The sequence below is a fragment of the Mus caroli genome, unplaced genomic scaffold (genome assembly GCF_978045245.1).
Source record: "Mus caroli unplaced genomic scaffold, Mus_caroli_1 scaffold_11, whole genome shotgun sequence".
Lineage (NCBI taxonomy): Eukaryota > Metazoa > Chordata > Mammalia > Rodentia > Muridae > Mus > Mus caroli.
The window spans coordinates 86229613-86235987 of NW_028227266.1; the positions used below are offsets into that span (position 1 = coordinate 86229613).

The 6375-nt window shown below is 44.1% G+C and overlaps 1 pseudogene; it reads right to left on the reverse strand.

Annotated features, from left to right (window-relative positions):
• Window positions 1-3431: 3431 nt before the first annotated feature.
• On the reverse strand, window positions 3432-3511 carry LOC115032065 (small nucleolar RNA SNORA17; annotated as a pseudogene).
• Between the last annotated feature and the right edge of the window lie 2864 nt (window positions 3512-6375).

Here is a 6375-nt window from a genome sequence, read left to right on the forward strand (position 1 = left end):
CCTCAGGGTTGGGAGAAGCAGTAAGCAAGCAGCCAAGAGTCCAGAGGTTTCTTTAATGACCCTGGCTTGGGGTAGGAGGTAGCAGCACCCCCAGGAAAGCAAAACCATCACCTACACTCCTCTGTGAGAAATAAAGACTTTGTGTGTGTGTGTGTGTGTGTGTGCATGTGTGTTGAGGGAAAGACACAAGTCACTGTCATCCTCAGAGACCTATTGAAAACCCATTATAGTTAGAAACATACAAGCAGAAAAAGAAATACAACAGAATAGATTAAAAAAGAAAATACCACAAACCCCTCTTAACCTAAGGGTGAGAGGGTCTAAGGACAATCCTGGGCTTGTGGGCACTCCTAGGATGATACTTTTAAGATCCAGCATGCTGGTGGGCAGGCTGGTGGGCAGGCTGGTGGGCAGGCTGGTGGGCAGGCTGGTGGGCAGGCTGGTGGGCAGGCTGGTGGGCATGCTGGTGGGCAGGCTGGTGGGCAGGCTGGTGGGCAGGCTGGTGGGCAGGCTGGTGGGCAGGCTGGTGGGGCTTGTGAGAAAGTATTTAGGAGTAATTTGGAGTAGGTTAGTGTAGTAATGCCAGTGGGGGCTAGAGTGGCAGAGATTTTAATACCCGGAGCCCAATTGGAAGGAAATGAAGTCATAGGAGACAGGCATCTGAATCTTTACTGAGTCTATTTGCATCTTGGTCATTCTTTTTTCTTTTTTAATTTTATCTATTTTTTTAATTGGATATTTTATTTATTTACATTTCTTTTTTTTAAGTTCCAAATTTCTGATTTATTAGACAGCAGAAAAATATAACAGTTTTAGATAGCAAACACAAACAAAAATGGCTTAGGGGCAGCCCAGAAAGGTCTACACCCTGTCAGTGTCTGTGGACAGGCTGATTGTGGGCACGGTGGGCGACTGAGTGCTGGTGTGGGACTTGAGGAACATGGGCTTTGTGCAGCAGCGTAGGGAGTCCAGCCTGAAGTACCAGACTCGCTGCATCCGAGCCTTCCCGAACAAGCGGGGTTATGTGTTGAGCTCCACTGAAGGCCGAGTGGCTGTGGAATACTTGGACCCGAGCCCTGAGGTTCAGAAGTTTGTCTTCAAGTGCCACAGGCTAAAGGAGAACAAACGTTGAGCAGATGTACCCAGTCAATGCCACCTCCTTTCACAACATCCACAGCACGTTTGCCACAGGTGTTCTGATGGATTTGTAAATATTTGGGACCCATTTAACAAGAAGCACCTGTGCCAGTTCCATCGGTACCCAACCAGCATCGCTTCCCTTGCCTTCAGTAAAGACGGAACTACGCTTATTTACATTTCAAATGTTATCCCCTTTCCAGGTTTCCCCTCCGAAAACCCTCTATCCTACCCTCCTCCCCCTGCTTCTATGAGGGTGCTTCCCCACCCAGCCAACCCACTCCCACCTCACTGCCCTAGCATTCCCCTACACTGGGGCATCCAGCCTCCACAGGACCCAGGGCCTCTAGTCCCATTGATGCCAGATAAGGCCATCCTCTGCTACATATGCAGCTGGAGCCATGGGTCCCTCCATGTGTACTCTTATTGGAAAAGCCCCTTCCATCACCCACACTTTTGCCTTGATACATTGCATCACCAAAGCCCCAAAGCAACAGAGTAAAGTGACATGGACTGAAACCTCCGATGGTGGGCCAAGTGAACACTTCCTCATTTATGGGACACTTACTTCAGGTATTTTGTCAATGTCATAGAGTTCACGCAAGCACAGGTAGGGGTGAGAAAGCGGGGCACGGTCTTCAGACACTTCTGTTACAGTGTGCTGTATTCAGGCACTTCTTTTGTGGCCACATACTTATCACATACTATGAAAATAAAACATAAAAGGTATAGTATAATAAAGAAAGATGGGAGGGTGAATATATGTTCAGATAATAAAAGACAGATTAAATTTTAGGTTGAATAGAAAACAAGAGTAAGATCAAACTGGAAAGAAATGCCCATAAAGTAGACCATTTAAAAAATAACAAACATTCTTAATAAAGCCTAACATTGATACAATAAATAACAATAAAGGCATAAAACATAATTTGAGGTAAAAGATAAAAGGCTCAAACCAGTAATATAAACTTAAATCTAAAAAAGTATTGGACCCATGAAAAATAAAGAATAAAAATATCAGAGAGGGGCTGGGGAGATGGCTCAGGGACTATAGAGTGGTTGCTGTCCAAGCATGAAGAATGGAGGCATTTTGTTTTTGTTTTCTAACTTTTTATTGGTTCTTTGTGAATTTCACATCATGTACCCTAATCTCACTCATCTCCCTTTCCTCTCACACCCATCCTCCACTCTTGCAACCCCCCCCCCACACCAACAAAGGAAATAAAGATCTAGTCATAGAAGCTGTAGTGTTCCCAGTGTGTCCTACAGTATACCTTTTGCCCACACTTTGTTGCCCGCAAATGTTTATTGCAATGAGTCATTGGTCTGGTACAAGGGCTCTGGCTTCTGCTACTCTTTCCATACTGGAACCTCCCTGTTTCTCCTCTCAGATATCCTGTTATTGCCTTGTGTCATGGAGACCGTGTAACTCTTCTGTGTTGCCCAGGTGAGGTGCAGGGCCTGCTCCTTGGGTGTTGTAGCAGGTAAGGGACAGGGTCAGCTCTCCTGCTCTCATGATTCTATCAGGGCCCATTCTCCCACTTGCCACAGGTGATGAGGGACGATGTGGGAGGAGGATTTCTCTTCCTTGTCCACACCATCACATGAGAGATGAGTGGCAGGGCAAGGTCTCCCAAACTTGCATCCTCAGGTGCCAGCTCACCTGCAACTCCTGCAATGTTTGAGGCACACATTCCTAAGTACTGCAGCTGGCTAGGGGCAGGGTCTGCTCTCCTACTTTCATGCTCCCAGGGCCAGCTTTCTCATGATGCTCAGATAAAAGGTGGAGCCAATTCTGCTTAGCCCTTAGACATCAGTGGGTGGCAGCCCAGACCAGAGATGTCTGCCTGTCCTTTGGTGGTAACAGAGCCCTGCTGATGCAGGACATGGACCCAAACATATCCCCTGAGGGCAGCTCAGGCCAGGATAGCACCATAGTCACAGATGATATCATTGACCACTCAAGCTATTCCTCACTACCCCCAAGTCTTCAGTTCTGCCTCTCTTCCTTGTGCCCACACCCTTCTGTTTCTCTTCCATTTCTCCACCACTTATTTGCTCTTCTTAGTGGTACCCAGGGTCTCTGAGTATCTGTGGTCATCTCAGGAGTGGTCTCAGAAGTGCTATGCCCTGCTTGCTCATTATGACACTGGACAGGGGTCTTCTTGAGCGTGGTCTGATTCCCTCCAGGTCTTCGTGGCACCAGAGTGGTGGTCATCTTAGGCTAGCTCCCTGTCCAAGTCCCCTCGTGCTGAAGGTTAGGTTGATAATATTTCAGATGTTCAAATAGTTCAGATGTTCAGGTGTTCAGAACACTGCCACCTACTGATACACGTGTGACAAGAGCCATACCTGCAACCCTTTTAGGGGCATGCAAGAATGGAGTTTACATTCCTAGAACCCATGTAAATGCCAAGTAGGCATGGGGACCCACTAGTGATCCCAGCCCTAAGAAAGCAGAACAAGCTGGCTGTCTAGGTCTGGGTTCAAGGGAGAAGCAATTGAAGAAGACCCCTGGCATTAACCTTGGACCTCTACACACATGCAAACACAGAAAAGTACACATACACCATACAGGTATACACAAAAAAATTCAGGGAATAATTTTTGAAAATTATGTTAAAATAAAAAGTGGAAAAGTATTACTAAAGACATTGATAAAAAATGTGACTTTTAAAGCAATGAACAAGACTGAGAAGACATACTGTGTAATAATGGGCAAGGCAAAGTCTCTGCAACAAAGCACTGGGGAAATCAGGTCAGCCATGCAGTGTTGTATACATCCTTAAACAATCCATATCAGTATTTTGGATTTTAATCGCATGCCTTTCCTAGAATGTTATCCTTTCCTTCTTCCGTGATCTTGTCTTTTCACCTGTCCTTTATCAACCAATCGATCAATTTCTGTCTGTCTGCCTCTCTCTCTCTCTCTGTCTCTTTTTAAGAATTTTTGTTTTTGGCTTACAGTTGCAGGGTGACACAGTCCATCATGGCAGAGAAAGCAAAGCAGCAGGCAAGGAAGACATGGTGGCAGGAGCTGAAAGCTGGCCAGTCACACTGCATCCATGCCCAGGACGCAGAGTGAGCAGAAAGTGGATACGGCCTGTAAAGACTCATGGCTGCTACCTGTGATCTACTTCTTCCAGTAACTCTTTGACTTCTAAATGTTCTACAGCCTTCCCAAAGAGTACTCCCAGCTGGGGATCAGGTGTTCAAAACTACGAGTCTTAATATAAGAGAGACACTTCACATTCAGAACACAGCACACGCTGAGCTATTTCTCCAGGCTCCACTTTGTTTGCTTGTTCGTATTTTTGAAACAGTGTCTTACTCTAGCTCAGCTTGACTTACAACTCACTGTGTGGCCCAGGCTAGTCTTGAACTAAGTGCACTCCTCCTGCCTCAGAATCCCAATTTCCAGGATAGTGGATATAAGTCACCCTGCCTAGATAGTCTCTTCATGTTGTTAAAATTCACTTTTCATGTTGTACTTGATTGCTACTTTCCCCCATTTTAAATGTGTATTTTTACAGCTTCTAAACATGGAAAACCCAGATTTAATACTCTAGGTGCTAGTCACCAAAGCTCTTTACATATGCTAATCATTAGCTCTTAGTACTACCCATGGTCTACATATACTCCTTACAGGAGGGACACTGTTGGACAAGCTCTGAAGTTAACTGCCTTTTAATTACTATTCCATTGCTTACTACGTTGGCACCATGGTGTTCACCATTTTGTAATTGGAGATAAAACTACTACTTGATTCATTAGAGTGATTCATCAGAGGGGGGCAAATAAAGCGATACATACACAACATCTGATGAGACCTTGGATCAAAGCACATCTTCAGCAGATGAGACCTGCTCTAGTGAGCACAGAAATATTTTAGGCTTCGTAGTAGCTGAAAGTTTACACCTCTGAGAGTATATAGCAATTCAAATGTTTCCTTTGTGTTTAATGTATGAATGCTATAAAACAGGAGCCTTCACCATGCTTGCAGATTAGTACCATGAACTGAGCTATCATGATGTAATCCTGGCAAATCGCTTGGGTTTGTCAAAATGAATAATCAAGGTGCTTTTTTATGTGGCTCTGTTGAGTTTTTGATTAGGGGAAACCTGGTAGAGACCTCAGAATATTTTTTTCTGGGGGTCTCAGGGCTTTCATTCAATACTGCTTGGTTGTTTTGAGTTTATTGGAATCAATTCTGTGTAGGAACCACTGACCTGAGAGGATGCTGGGAAGCGGTCTCAGAAAATAGAATGTTTGAATGCATGTTCTACATGACTTCTGTGCTTTGTCAAGGGACGGGACTGTCATTGACATCCTGAAGGCTTTGGATACCTGGTCCAATTATTTGGTAAAAATTTTGGTGACATGGGTGCAATGTTCTAGAAAACCTACTGGTATCTGTCTGTGTATGTGTGGTTGGTTGGTTGGCTTAGTGATTTATTCTTGTAAGCCTAAAATGACCATTCACCAGTTTCAGGAATCGTACTTATCTGCAAGTTTTTTTTTATTTTTTTTATTTTTTCATCCTTTGAGTCTGAACTTCATTGATCTAGAGAAAATCATTCTCTGTCCAGGCAATGATGGTGAGTTCATAGAAGTCAGGGCACGCCTGAGATGTAATGTTATCTTCTAGAGACCCACACCCTTTTTTCTGTTTCTGTTACCTGAACCTTAAAAAGGCTGTTTGTATTTCACCGTAAAATATATCTCCCACACTTCAGAACATGCAGAGAACTTAGCTAATTAGTTAATAAAGAACTTAGGTACCTCCAGCAATGCCTCCACGTCTAGTCTCCCATTTCTGAGCAGGTGTCCACACCTGAACCAATGGATGTATTTCAGAATTAGCAAATTGAGAGCATTGCTACTTCTATGTTTTAGTAATATGCATCTATGCCCATTTCCCACAGGAGGGAACTTGTGTCCTAGAGAGATTAAGTACCCTGTCCAAGGTCATGTAACAGAATGAGCAGAATTAGGACAGCAGCCCTTGCAGGGATGACCCCAGGCCATCTTATCTAAGCACCACATTCTTGGCTTGTTATGCATTCTGTGTATATATGGATTCTAGACACATTCCTCTGGTAAACTATCGTGCTCAACTCATTTTAGGTTAACCCTTCCTTTTTTGAGAAACAATTATATACACAATCAAATATATACTACATATTATACAAATATAAGCAAGATTTGAGAGCACTCTCAACACCATCGACAGCCAAT